Source organism: Dromaius novaehollandiae, chromosome 2 (genome assembly GCF_036370855.1).
Source record: "Dromaius novaehollandiae isolate bDroNov1 chromosome 2, bDroNov1.hap1, whole genome shotgun sequence".
Lineage (NCBI taxonomy): Eukaryota > Metazoa > Chordata > Aves > Casuariiformes > Dromaiidae > Dromaius > Dromaius novaehollandiae.
Window position 1 is genome coordinate 71,162,122 of NC_088099.1, and position 14,202 is coordinate 71,176,323.

The 14,202-nt window shown below is 37.1% G+C and overlaps 1 long non-coding RNA gene across 1 annotated transcript; it reads right to left on the reverse strand.

The window, feature by feature from the left end:
• Positions 1 to 2,929: 2,929 nt before the first annotated feature.
• On the reverse strand, positions 2,930 to 13,988 carry LOC135327314 (uncharacterized). The gene is made up of 3 exons (XR_010387420.1): positions 13,930 to 13,988; positions 5,275 to 5,329; positions 2,930 to 3,378 (listed from the first exon to the last, which is right to left on the reverse strand). It is a non-coding gene; the product is annotated as an uncharacterized LOC135327314 (long non-coding RNA).
• Between the last annotated feature and the right edge of the window lie 214 nt (positions 13,989 to 14,202).

Consider the following 14,202-nt stretch of genomic DNA (forward strand, 5'->3'; position numbering starts at 1 on the left):
GTTCACTAATTTGCCAAAGCATAACAGGAAAAAATGAAAACTATGCAAAGTGAGGGAATGAGAAGTTATGTAAGTGGGAAAGAAAAGGGAAGAGAGAGAAAATGGTAATATTGTATAATCTGAATATATGTAATAAAATACTAAACTGCTAGTAGCACTTTAAATGGAGGGCCCTGCATACTGATTTATATATATAATTACTAAGCCTCCATGGGATAGTTTTTATGTTAATTGAATTTACACTGATTATTAAAAGCCTGTTTATATAAGATGAGCAAGTACATATCTGTTCTATTTCTATTATATAGTTGTTAAACCTCAGTAAATACCTTTTTAGGAATGATTTGCTGTTTAATTAGCATACAATAGCTCTCCTCTTAAAACTAAATTAAATCCCTATTTGAGGCACTTAATTTAAAATATTAACCAAACATGCATACCTGCAAGGTGGTAATTTCAGATTTGTGGTAGCAGTCAAGGTCTAGTAATTCTGCAATGCTGAAGGTTAGAAAGTCTGAACTCAGTTCTCAGGTAGGTGATGTTTAAGCCAGTTTGCCACATACACACACAAAAGCATGAGACAAAAGATGATCTCCTTGCTACTGTTATTCTTTCATTTTTTATTACTTTTGAAATATCTCACTGACAGAATTGCTGAAATGAGACAAAAATAGTTAGGCATTATCCTTTTTTGCTGTTGTTACTGTTTCAAATGCATTTGTAAATATTCAGCCAAAATCAGTATCAGAAAACCGAAGTTTCATTTTCTAGTTGGGCAACTTTTCCATCTCAAGAAAATGAAAACTTCTGGAGTATGCCCAGTGGCATTTGCTTGAAGACTAAACTTCCTTTTCTGCCTTGCAATATGCACAAAGAGTGCCCCAGGTCTGCTTTTACTTTGTGGGCTGGTACTTCAGCCGCTGGCAGTAGAAGCAAGAAACAGAGAACAGCATGTTGCCATAGTGCACTTAAACTCACAGCACATCAGTCTACTCCTAACTTTGTCATTAAACTTACCATGTGACCTTGCTCAAGCCCGTTATTTAGGTTCAGATCCAGAATGAAAAAGATGTAAGCTTCCAAGAGGCTGAGAGAAACTCGCACCCACCTTGCTGTGCCTGGGGATAGCTGGGTTCAGCCAACAAAAAAATATCCTACCAGGGCCATGTGCCTAGACCTAACAAGCAAGCAACCATGTCAACAGGGAAAAATCCAAAGCTGTTCCCAAACATGCTTACAAGGGGCGCCTGTGTACCTCCAGGATCCCCACACTACATTCCTCTCGCAAGGGGAAGGATATATTATGTGGCCAAAGGAGGTGGTAACCATGGCACTATCACACCCTTCGCAGTCCCTCCCAGGCTTCCAGTTAGAGCATAGCTGAGTGATATTCACAGGGGGCTATGGCTTTTTGGAAGTTTTGTTTTCCTTCTAATTAAGGACAGAAGCTAGTGAGAAAATGTGGGGATTTTTGGAAAGTAGCACTTCAATATTCCAGAAGGCTCCATACATAAGTGATAAAATACTTTCCATTTTGTTAAACAAACACATTAGATGACCAAACAACAAACAAACTCCAAGCAAAACTATTTGGACACCAAATCCAATACTTAAAGGGCCCCATTTGAAGTTTCCACATAACTGCAATTCAATCTTTTGTGTATGATGATTTGGTCTTTTTTAACCTAGTTGTTTTTCCCCCTTGTGACTCCCACATCCTTAGAGGGTTCAGATGAGCAGCTCCCAGGCTGCAGGAGCCCGCCACAGCTGGAACCAGTGGGTACCAGTGCTCTCAGCACTCCCCAGTGACTCACAAAGCCAGCATCTAAGGTGCTGGGGATTTTCCACTGCCACCTCAGAGCCATAAGGAGTTTTGGGAGCCCCTCTGTCAAGCTCCTAATTGTAGTTACACCCTTCCTATCACAAAACCCAATTACCTCTGCTTCGGGGTGTTTTCAGCTTGAGCTGCTTGACTCCTGCAGAGCTAGAGACTAAAGTCCAAGAGTGGCACCTGTTTACCCTGCTAACCCACCCCCCAGCACTGAGAGCCCAGGCCCAACCACTCAAGTGCTGATGGTCTTCTGAAGCCTGGATTTACCTGAGCAATGCCTTTTGGCATCTGTAATTAAAAAGAGGAAAACCTTTTTTTACTCTTGATTTTAAAAAGATATTAAAGAAAGGTTGCATCTTTGACAATAATATTGATGAGCTGCGCGTGGGCAAGGATATTTCAGAACTGTAACCAAGCTTGTTGTAGGGATAAAACAGGATGAAGAATGCATGACGCTGGTGTCACCTGGGGTGGGATGAGGCATTGCTCAGAATATTGTGTGGAGAAGCTTTGGCAGAGGCCAAAAGGGAAAGAATCCAGCATTTTGCAAGATTAAAATACATGTTGTACACGTGCTTCTTGCAAAATGATCCCAGTAATTTTGCATTAATAATGCATCACTTTTGCTTTGATTTGAGAACCTGAACGAGGCAGTGAAAAGTATCACCCATTGATCTAAGAATTTTATTTCAAGCAGCAGTGAAATAATCAGCAAATTTTTTTCTAAAGTAACAAAAGAAATAAATCTAATTATTGAACCTCTACCTGTGATTATGATTTTTAAGTGCTCAAAATCCCAAAACATTACCTGATAAATTTTGAAAGGATCACAAGATGTGCCTCACGCACAAATCTTTCTGAATGATGATTTGAAGATGCTTTGCATCATGCTGGATTATGTTTTGCACAAATAGACCACAGACCAAGATTTGTTTATAGAATAGTGCTAGGGATCCAGCTCCTGCCAACTAATTTTCTCATCTATTTTACTTAGTTAAAAAGTATGTCTATTTTTACTACATATGTTAAAATGAGTTTATATAGGTTTCAAATTGTACCTAGTACATTTGATACAAATATAGATATCTTTTTTTCACAATGTAATTTGTTTTTTTTTTTTGAAGGCAGCTACATAAGAAAACTGAAGAAAAATGGGTTATTTTCCTATCATTCACATATTCTTTTTAAATCAGTGATAATTATACGAATTGGGAAATAATACCTATAATTGTACAGACTAAGCAAAGGTCGTCTTTTCAAGTAGAGACTGGCACTGGCTCCTCAGTCATTGATCTGTGTTTTCATAAAGATGGGCTAATATTTTCAATGATGCTTAGACTGGTAGCTCTGGGCTACTACATATCATGCTACCCCCACTGTGGATGCAGTAGAGAACATAGTTTAGGAGAAGCTAGGGTTATTGCTAGGAGTGAAAGACAAGAATAGAGGTCAAAGTGCCCATAGTAAATGAGGTTTCATTAGACCTTAGGTACATCGACCATCCTCTTCACATATGTCAGCTCTCTGTGAACATGCAAATATTCTTCCTGAAAAAGAGAAGGAACTGTTTGCATTTAGCTTCATCGTGCAGTGTACCAAACAGAAACTTAAAAGTATTGTGAAGTTTCATGGCCCACCATTCCTATAACTTCATTATGACTTCAAATTAAAAAAACAGGAAAACCGAGTTTCTGTTGCTAGAAGTAGTATTACAGGTAAGATTAGAATTCTTTTTTTTTTCCTCTTCTTCTTTTTAAATTTTGACTAGTGTTACATCTGGTGAAGAATATATCTTTCATCCTGACACATAGTTAGAACTTGATTCTGCAAAGAGTGGAACAAATGAACATTGTTAGTCCACTGGGAACAGCCAGCTCAGCCTGGCTAGCCATTCAATCCCTATGAATTGTGCATTCCTCACAGAAATGGTGTGTACCCAGAATGCAAGAAGACTTCAGGAGTCATTTGATAAGAAATTTTCTTAGTGAGATGAAAAATTAGCCCTACTTTACAAAATCCCTTTGACAATGCTTACATATACTTAGTGCTTCACTCTTCTTGTTCTGCTATGGACTTTGCGTGAGTTTGCAGGCAAGTCATTCAACCCTTACTATAAAAGCAGAGCAATAGTATTTCCTTATATCACAAGGCTGTTGTGTGGGCAAACGCATCAAGTGCTCTCTCGTTTCCATGCTTGGCACGGAAGTCCTCAGCCTCAGGATGAGCTCTCTGTACTACAGCACTCACTTGGGGCTTGCCTATTCTTACTCTTTTCCAAGATCATTTAAGCACAGAATTACAAGAGACATTCACTGCCTATTGCATTATGGTGACCCTCTTACTTCCATATGTGTTTATAGTAGTAATGAAAGCCTTTAGTTTTAATAAAAGAAACCAGAGTAAAGTTTTCGAGACATTGTATGCATGCACTCAGTTCTTGGAGGACTACGAGTGCTTGAAAGCTTAGTTAGCTTCTTCACTGATACATGGGTGGTTGGTCTAGTAAAAAAAAAACAAAAAAAACAAAAAAAAACAAAAGCCTAAAGCTGCAAGAACAAGGCAGCAAAAAGTATCACACATTAATCTATGAACTGCATTTCAAGTTGCAGTGAAATAAGCAACAACAGTGTAGCCGAAGCCGCTTAGGCTGAAGTTCAAGGCAGAAGGAGAGAGGTGGTGGGAAGAACGAGGGTTTCTAGCCCAAACTGGGTGAGAGTCATGAGAAATACTGAGGTAGTCAGATGCCATAGCAGGATGGTGGTGGATACAGGAGCAAAAGCCATAGCAGGACACAAGGACAGAGGGCCCAAGAGGCTAGCAGGAGCTGGTCTGTACAGAAATCTGCCACCTGATGTCTGCTAGCAAACAGTTATGCGCTGAAGTTATCCTAGGAAACAAAAGTGCAGGTCAGATCCTTGCATTCAATAATACAGCAAAGCTGGCAAAAAGATCCAGCTATTCCAAACTAAAGTGTCTACAGCCTGTTCAGATATGGTAAAGTAGGAAGAATGGGTTTTAAAATGAGAGGGCCAAGAGGAGTCTCAGCATTGCAGAACAGATCAATGAAAATGAGAAAAGAGAGGGTGGACTTTCAGATTCCTGGAGCTGAGAGACAGGGTGCAGGCCTGAATCTTAAAAAGCTGCTGAGCGGAGCAGGGCAGAAAGGGGCCTGGATATCAAAATCATCTGATTTACCTTAATACAAACCTTTATTATACAAAATTACATTCTGTCCTCCCTTCAGTACTTCTGATTTTCTTCTCCTTCTTATTTTACTTCTTTCTTTGACTTTTTCTCCAGAGAGTTGCTTTTCTGTTTGTTTGTTTCAAGGAAAGCATTTTGGTGTAGCCAGGCAGTGTTTTTTTATTGTTATTTCTTTTAACTATGCTATAAGGCAGTGAGGAAAAAAAAGACAGCAAATAGAAATGTCTCAAATAACTTACCAGGTCTCAGAGTGGCTGCTAAGATCCTGTTCTGTTCCTTTCTCCAGGCACAAAGCTGCAAGTACGTGTAAGTACCAGAGAGTGAATTTTAAAGCTTTGCTACCATTTTTTCTCCCCTTTTGCATGAATTTATCTTGTTGTGTCTTAAAGTAAAAGGAAGTAAGACTTTCTAAGCCATCTCAGTTAATAATTACCTCTTCAGCTCTTGCTCCTCTCCTCCAAAAGATTCCACCTTTTAATATAATCTAAAAGGCTGTTAAAAGAAAGATTTTTCTCATAAAGGCACTCTGCAGTTCATAGGAAGGGAAATAAAGATCGACATGAAAATGGAGGATCCAGTATTTTTTTTTCTTCAGCATTTTAACTGATTTACTTTTTTTTCCCTGGATGTTTAGTGAAACAACCAAGAAACTTTTGAGAGTCAGTTTTTGCTATGAAAATGAGCTGGATGAGTTCTATACCTCTATAACTCATTTAACTCTTTAGTATTACACAATCACATTAACACCTTTAATCTGCTCAGACAATTTATTCCACCAAAATTAACAAATTTAGCAGCAAGTACTGCATGTGAGAGGGACGAGGAAGAAAAGAGCATATATTTAGGTGTTTCTTGCAGAAGTTCACTGGGTATCACCAGATTTTAATTTTAGAGACATTTTACAGAACCCTTAAAGCAAAGTGACCACTGCATGCACTAATAAAGAGAGTGCTGAATAAGCAGATTACAGTCATACAAGTCAGGTTTTAAAAATGGGGGGGGCTTTAACTTTTTTTTTTTTTTTTTAACCAAGTGCCATGTTAGAGTTAGTCCTGATAATACAGGATAATACTACCCATTTTGACAAGTTTATTTGGAGTTCCTGAGACATCTACAAAGCTGCATGTTATTAACATGGGCATATTGATTACAAAAGGCTGCACGTATTATTAGCACCCTGGAACAGATATTGAGCAAGATAATATAAGCACTGATGAAGGTTGCTTGTTCTCACTTTACAGCTAATTACAACATTTAAAAGGAAAAATTTCTAGTCTCCTGACTGTAGATACAATTTCGCTTTAAATACAATCAAAACATCATTATTCTGAGACAGCTGAGTTAATCTGTTTTTTCCACCATGACCTACTTGACACTGTATGCATTTAACGTTACTTGTCTGTTTGTCTCTGAAATGAAGTTTGGCATAGTCACAGGCCTTCTTGACTTACGTGACTAAATATACACTTGAAATTCTGTACTGCTGAGCTACACGGAGAAAACATTTCCAGAATTTCTTGCAGCCTTTCTCGTAGTTGGGCCTCAGCCAATCAAACTGAATCTTCAATGGCACAGGTACACATATTTCTTCTTCAAAAATTGCCACTACTTTAATATTGAATAAAAATCTTGAAAACAAAGTTTAAGCAATTTACTAGCAGGATTGTAAGAATTGTACCACCTGTCTCAAGAAAAATGAACAAGCATTTTATGTTAAAGGTCTGGTAAATTAATCAGGTGACTTTGTACCTAATTAAACTTTGATAATGCTAATAGGAATAATGGAGAAATTGTTCACTTTACTTCAATGACTGAAATTTAAAATAGATAGCAATGATATTATCATGATAAAACAAGCTACCTTCATGAAATAGACAAACTGCCCATTAGCTTATGCAACCTCACATTTAGGAAATGTTTTGAGGATAAAAGTAAACACACAGAATTTACTATGTATTCTCAAGCCAAGTGTTTTCAAACGAAACAGGCACCTCCATATTGTCCAACCCTTTGATAGTTCCTTTTTTTTGTTATATCTATGGATACATTGCACAAAACTCTCCAGACATATTTGCCTGAGGATTTTTGGTTATGTTATTGTATTCTAAACCTGCTAACAAACCTCTGGTTTGCATTTTATTATATTTGCTCACTTTTCTTTTGCTTCCCATTGAGCATGGAAACCTTTGCAAATTTCTGAAATGCCATAAGTACTCTGCGTGTACTCCATCACAATTTAAATTAACCCACTTTCCTGGCTTTGGTTTTGCTTCCTTGCCCCTGATCCTGGGAAAACTGCATGCACCCAAATGTTTGCTAGGAGTTTCTGGAGATCCTTGTGAAAAATAAGGTTGTGCCCGTTCTCTCTTCAACTAGGACTGTGCATCAGCCCAGGACTGTAGCATCTGAAGACTTCACCTGCATATTAAGTGTGGGTAAGTTGGTGAATGAAGCAACAAAACAAATGCAGTTTAGCAGAAAGGCAGAAATCAACTTGCCACTTGAGTAACCAGGGCAAGGCTAGAGTGATTTGTAGCCGTTACAAAAAAGGTAGCTTTTAAGGAGGAATTTAAATTAGGAGAAAATTGTGGGTGTTAGCACACAGTACCATTGTGGTTGAAGGAAAAATGGATAAGCGGGTGATCAAGGCACTTAGTGGCAGGAAAATTACCACTGATGAGACTACTTGAGTAAGAGCTCAAGGTCATGAACAAAGGATTGCAAAATCTAGCCTGAAGTTTGTAAGCACATACCAAATAAAAATTACCAGCCTAATCCCTGACAAAATAAACATGAGGAAGATAAAAATATTAATTGAAATGTTGCATTAAAACAATTCATTAATGATGATATTAAAAGATAAATGTTAAAATGTAAAATAGTATAATAATTTGTTAATTACATAGGAGCTGTAGTAATTATTTAATTTTAAAAGGGCTGAAATGTGCAACACTTGATTACAATGGGACTATTTGTAAAGTTTTTACTCCACTTCAGTAAGTAAGTAAGAATCAGCTTCTATATAAATCATGTATGTAAAGAAAGTAAATGTTAACTTAAAGATGAGATTATTGACATATAATGTATCTACTAAATTATATAGAAAAATGCAGTATTAGAAAAAGTACTGCAAACAAAACTATAGCAAGTAAATTTGCTTTCACAAAATGTTTGATTGTCATTTATAATCTTCTTCAAGCTAAGTGAAAATCATCTGGTTATCTTTCAAGATGATTGTACCTTGCAGTTACACACGTGGACACAGTGTCTATTAGTTAATTGCTGCTTCAGAGTGCAAAGTGTAAAACAATTGCCAGCCTTCTCTGTTTCAAGGAGAGAAGTGTTTTTATCCAAACAGTTCAGTTTATATAGTTTAATAAAGTCTTTTGGCATGTTTAAATGTTAAAAGAGCATTTTATTTTGGATGAAGACATGACTTCCTTCTGTCAGGACACAGAGAGTAAAACAAAGTGGATCGTTGTGCTATTCAACTTAAGAAAACCACACTTTCAGTGGGATGAGTGTGCAGATGTACATGAATGTCTGTCCTACTTCATTGCCCTAGCAGGTGCCAAAGTCCAAATTTTAAATCCTCAAAACACTGCAGAGATGCCATCTAACTCCAAAATTACTTCCATCAACATTCTCATGTTCCCGACTCTTGTTACTATGAATGGCACAGAGGCATTATAAGGCCTGATCCTTTTGGGTTCACAAACCAAAAGTTATCCTTGTATTGAACCCACCAAGACAAATCTGGTCTGCATTCTTAATGCACCTGTCTTGGGTCAAGTTGGTATTAAACAAAGTTGGAGTAGGAGTTCTCTTCATTTTGTCCACAACTCATTGAAAAGTAGAAGATCAAAAAGCCAATTCTCACCTTTTTTGAGCACACATGAACCCAGCTTCACCCTGTCATTCACTTCAAGGCAGAATTTTCCAAGAGTTATTATTTAAATATGTGGGTAGCAGGGGATGTTTGAACATTCTCCACCCTTTGATGCTCTTCTGTTTTGCATGGGATGCCTCAATATGCATCAGACTTGCTAGTAGGCATGACTTCTTCGGAGTCAGGGTTTTGGGAGAGGCAAAGCCTGGAATTCCCTATGCTAATGAATCCTTAACGTTAAATACTGAAACGCTCACTCACACTAGGATGGGAGCCTAGTACTGCAGGCCCTGATCCTAATAACCTCTTGTGAAATAAAACAAAGTTTCTTTCTTTCAGGAGCTCTCTGTAAAACTGAGCAAGCTAATAGCACATCAGCATGCAAAAGCACGTCACTTCGTCTTTACCGAATTTCTCTGCAGTTGTACTCACTGGGACACCATTAGTGAGAGGATTTCTTGTGTTTCGGTACCAGTTCAAACCAGAAATGTATATTATTTTTTGTTACTGAGATGCAGAACACCTAGACTGAGGTGATGCTATTATGTACAAGGAACTCTTACAGAATTCAAGGAACTGCTCAGGTATGGAACACCAGGATGATATGTATCCAATGTTTCTGCTGATGGCGGCTACTCCTGTGCAACAGGGTGCTGTCAACAACTAAGAATAGATGATCATTACATTAGCCAGTTTACTTTAATAAATTTGAGGAAAACAGTACAATATGCAGTAGGCAAAATCTGCAGTTGTGTTCAGATTTATTTTGTGCCTACGATTTCAAATGTGGTAAGGAATACATTGGAGGATTTAACTAGCTTTAGAGATATTTTTCCATTTTCTGGCCAAGTGGAAGAATAGTGCAGAATCATTTTGAGTTGTTACTCAATTCCATCAAAAAGATGGTCAAAACAATTCCTTCAAAAAGATTGTAACTCAAAAATTTCTTCACAATCCTAATCTAAATAAATTAAATATAGCTTTTCAAAAACCAGTGTGAGGGGATTAGATTTTCTTATATCTATTTTATAATAGAAATGGTTGGCTAAGAATCAGTACATGAGCAAAATACTTTGTGAATTCAAACCAAGTCATTATTTACTCATTGCACATGTGGAACAAGTGACATCAGCTTTCTGTAACCTTTCAAGAACTGGCTGTATAACAGTATAGTTCATGCAATCCTGATCTAAACAGGAACCATGCAGCCATGATAATGTGATGCAGAGCACATGCCATGCTAGCCTTGGCTAATGAAGAGATTAAAAGATCCTGTTAGCCTGTTTGCTAAACTGCTGTGAAGGTACAAGGTGTATTTTAGTTTCCAGCTGATCTCTGGGCATTTTGAAATGAAGAGCTCCACTAAGGGATTTCCAGATGTTCCTGCAAGACTTGCTCTCCCCTCAGGAGATTCTCCTAGGAATGATATGACTTTAGCGTCATGGTGGAAGTAGTAGGCTGGCAGGGACACATGTCTGTGGCACAGTGAATTACCTCATATTTAAACTGTAGCTCCCCTGAGGCAAGGTGTCAAAATCAAAAAGTGAATTTTGACATTTATGTGAGCTCTAAATGAGCAGTTTTGGTTTGTTCCAGGTATCCAGGAAGAGCCAACTTTTAAGAAAATTTCAGCTGAGTAAAAATTCCAATTCATTTCAAAGAAAATTCAAAATTGCCATGTGACAGCCTTCCAACCTCCATAATTTTCATTCCACAAAGGAAAAAATCTCATCTGGGAGAAACAAAAAATACTGAAATGACAGAAACCTTTTTCTGGATGTCTTGAACACATCAAATTTCACTAACATCTGTATTTATTTAATAATTTATTAGTGAAAATTAGTACTTAACTGAAGAATGTTTCCCAAGAAACAACTTAGTATTTGCCTTCAGCATTGGATTTTTTCTTTGCAAAGGAGCTGAAAAATTGTTCATGTGTAGGGACATGAAGATTTCAATGACAGTTCTACAGTTTCTGCCCTTTATTGATAAGCTGTAGATCACTTGGAATAGCAGCATGTTTGTTTGGAAGGTGAGATGGCAAGAGGAGGGTTCAAACGTAACATGCTCTCTTGTGTTTTAAAGAAGCATCTGGATAATATTTTAAAGTCATCATATGTGGAATCTAGCATTGCTATATTCTACATTCAAGTTTCCTGAGTCTTGATCCTCCTTACACTTTTATATTCTCAGTGATCATATCATAAAGAAAACACATTTAATATATTTATTTATCCATGGACTAACAGATTTTAGGTGAGAAGGAACTACCAAATGGTTTGATTTTCCAAGAACTAGGGCCTGAGTAAAGAATTCCTTCTAATAGACATCCAGCCTTGACTTGAAAATAAGAGGTAGATTAGGTATTTAGTTATGAGTTATTAGTCCAGCCAAGGGAAGGCTGGGAAAGTTAAGGAAATACATGAAGGCATTTAGAGATATTTTCAGGTTAAAAATCTTGCGTGGTGTGGATGTTAGGCACATGCAGAATTCACTGCAAGTCAGCATTTTTTTAAAAAAAAAACTACATTTTATTCACATACTGTATGCTTTCAGTCACGCTCAGCGCTTTACATCATTTTGTAGGTTGAACTCAGACTATATACTGCAATCTAGTCAGCTCTTGAACTTTTATAAACAGATTAAACAATTTAAAATGTTTAGATCTTTCCCTATAAGGTTTTCTTTAATAGCTTTTGTTTATTTTCAAGGATCTCTAGTTTTTAAGCCTGCTATAGAAATGTGAATGCCATCTGTATATTCCAGTGATTATATTCTGGTGAGTCACTGTCAGTGCCACAAATACCTTACCCAGAGGAGTCACTGTTTTCAGATTACCACTACTCTGCATGGGTGTCTAAATATCAATTTACCCTCTTTTGATACAGCAACACACTGATGGTGCTCACAGTGGGCTCTTTTTCTACTATGGACCCTAAATCTTTTTCAGATTTGTGTTCTCCACATGGAAAGCCTGTGTTCTGTCAGCAAATTATTTGTCTAGGGTCGTACATGTCTGACTCCAAGTTTGGCTGTATTAAAACACATTTTTGTACGAATGGACCAGAGACCTGAATATACCCATATATTCAGCCAGCTGAATCTCTTTGAATGACTGCCTATGATCTACAGTCTATCATTCTTTGTCATATGCAAGGTTTATACAAATTTTTAATTCATTTTTAATTCCAAATGGTAAAACAAAATCTTGGCCTAGAACTAAACCCTGAGAAGACCCGGTAGAAGAATTCCCCTTTGGCTTTCCTGCTGACAAGTGCTTTTGAGGTTCCTTTGCTTTATCATGTTATACCATTTTTTATTTGCTGTAATAGAGTTATATGATGTTGGTTTTTTCAGAATACTATATAGAACTAATTTCAACACTGTTTCTAATTTCATATACATTCCATCTAAGCAGTCACATTTATCAACCAAAATTGTTATTCCTGTTAAAACTATAGCAAGCCTACCTGAAGTCGTAAATTGGACCTATGGATAGGTCATAGAAGGTCACTTGAGTTCTCACAAGATCGTACTTGTCCAATTACTTAGCAGGATGAAAAATCTAATAAATTCCTTTTTTTTTTTTACAATGTAAATATATTTTAAAAGTATTAAGAATGTGGCAGCACCCAATAAAAGGCAGAAATACAGAACAGAGGAGACTGCATTCTCCAATATGTGTTTACAGTGAGCAGGCATTCTTTCTTGATACCTTTTCTCAACCTATAGCTCTGCCACAGAATTCAAGTTTTTTAATATGTGTTCATGACGCACCATAAAAAATAATTAGTATATTATAGCTTATTGAAGATGTTGGTATCTTAAAATTGTTAATCTGTGAGAGTTCTTTTTATTGGTTCATTCTCAAGAATAGTATGAACTATCATAGATGTATATTTTGTGTGATATTATACCAACTCATTCTTATTACAAAGCCAGATTTTTCTTAAAGTTATCAATGTGGTAATACCGCCAAGCCATAACGCTAAACAGTTTGACAGTATAAATCGAAGTCCCTTTATCTTCCAATCCATCAGTACATTTCTTTCTTTAAAATTTATTGCCCTGGCAGTTGCAAATGTGTGGGGAAAGCCAGCTACTGTAAAGATTTACATCACTAATGTCTTTTTCCAGGATAAACAATGAAGAAAGAAATAAATTCTCTCTCTCTCTCTCTCACTCTCTCTCTCTCTGTGTGTGTGTGTGTGTGAGAGAGAGAGAGAGAGAGAGAAATGCACCAAACAGTTAATTTTAAAAATCAGGTTACTATTCATCCTATTATAATTTCACTTTCCTTGTACATATTACTTTGACTTATTTTGCTTTAACATTAATACTGAATATCAACTTAAATCTTTATTTCATTGTTAAAAGGAATATTCTATCCGTAACTATTTTTGTTAATTTCAAAAAAACAAATTCAGTGAGATACTAGCCTGAGGGATTCTAAGGAATGATGGGAAAACAGGACTGAGAATTGAAGAAAGGTATATTTGCATAGCCTATGTCTATCATCTAGGTTTTTTATAATAAATAAAAATAAGTAAATAAGTTGACAATACTGAATGTTCCACAAGAAAATTATTGTATCTTAATCCTAATGGTGACCTCACTCTTCATCATAATTCCTCTCCTTGGTGGTGAGGTTCCTTGTCAGATGTTTCTGATCACCTTGTATGAAAAAAACTCAAAACTCTCAGTCGCTGCTCATTTAGTTGAGTCTGAAGTTTTTCTACTGTAGATGAAAATGTAGGCTTATGATTTTGTAATGCATGATTTAATACCTGGAGAGGTAGCATATAGGCGCTGATTTTTAAAACTAATTAGACGTTGCTACACCCATTGCTTCAAAGCTAAGGTAATTTATAAGTTAGAGTTGGACAGAAAGTTTTTATGCTCCGCTGAGGTTTCCAAGATTTCACAACAATTCAATTCTGCAGCTAGCTGAGCCCACAGCCTTTGCACTTTTGCAGAAAAACAAAGAAGAAACCCAAAGCCTTACCTCCATCCCAGCATACGGCCAATGTCTCATCCATATCCAAAACTTCAAGCACTGTTTGCTTGGATGCATCTAGAATTGAGAAATTCAGCTTCAGATAGGGCTAGATGCAGATATACAGATGATGTGGCTCAGGCCAGATCTGGGTGTCCAGGGCTGAGCTTACATAGAGCACCTTGGTCTGTGGGCAGAGATGCATAGGTGGGGGTCCCAGATAAAGTTGATCAGGGCCCTTCAGGTCTGTTGGTGCACCCAGGGCCCTGACATGAATATTCT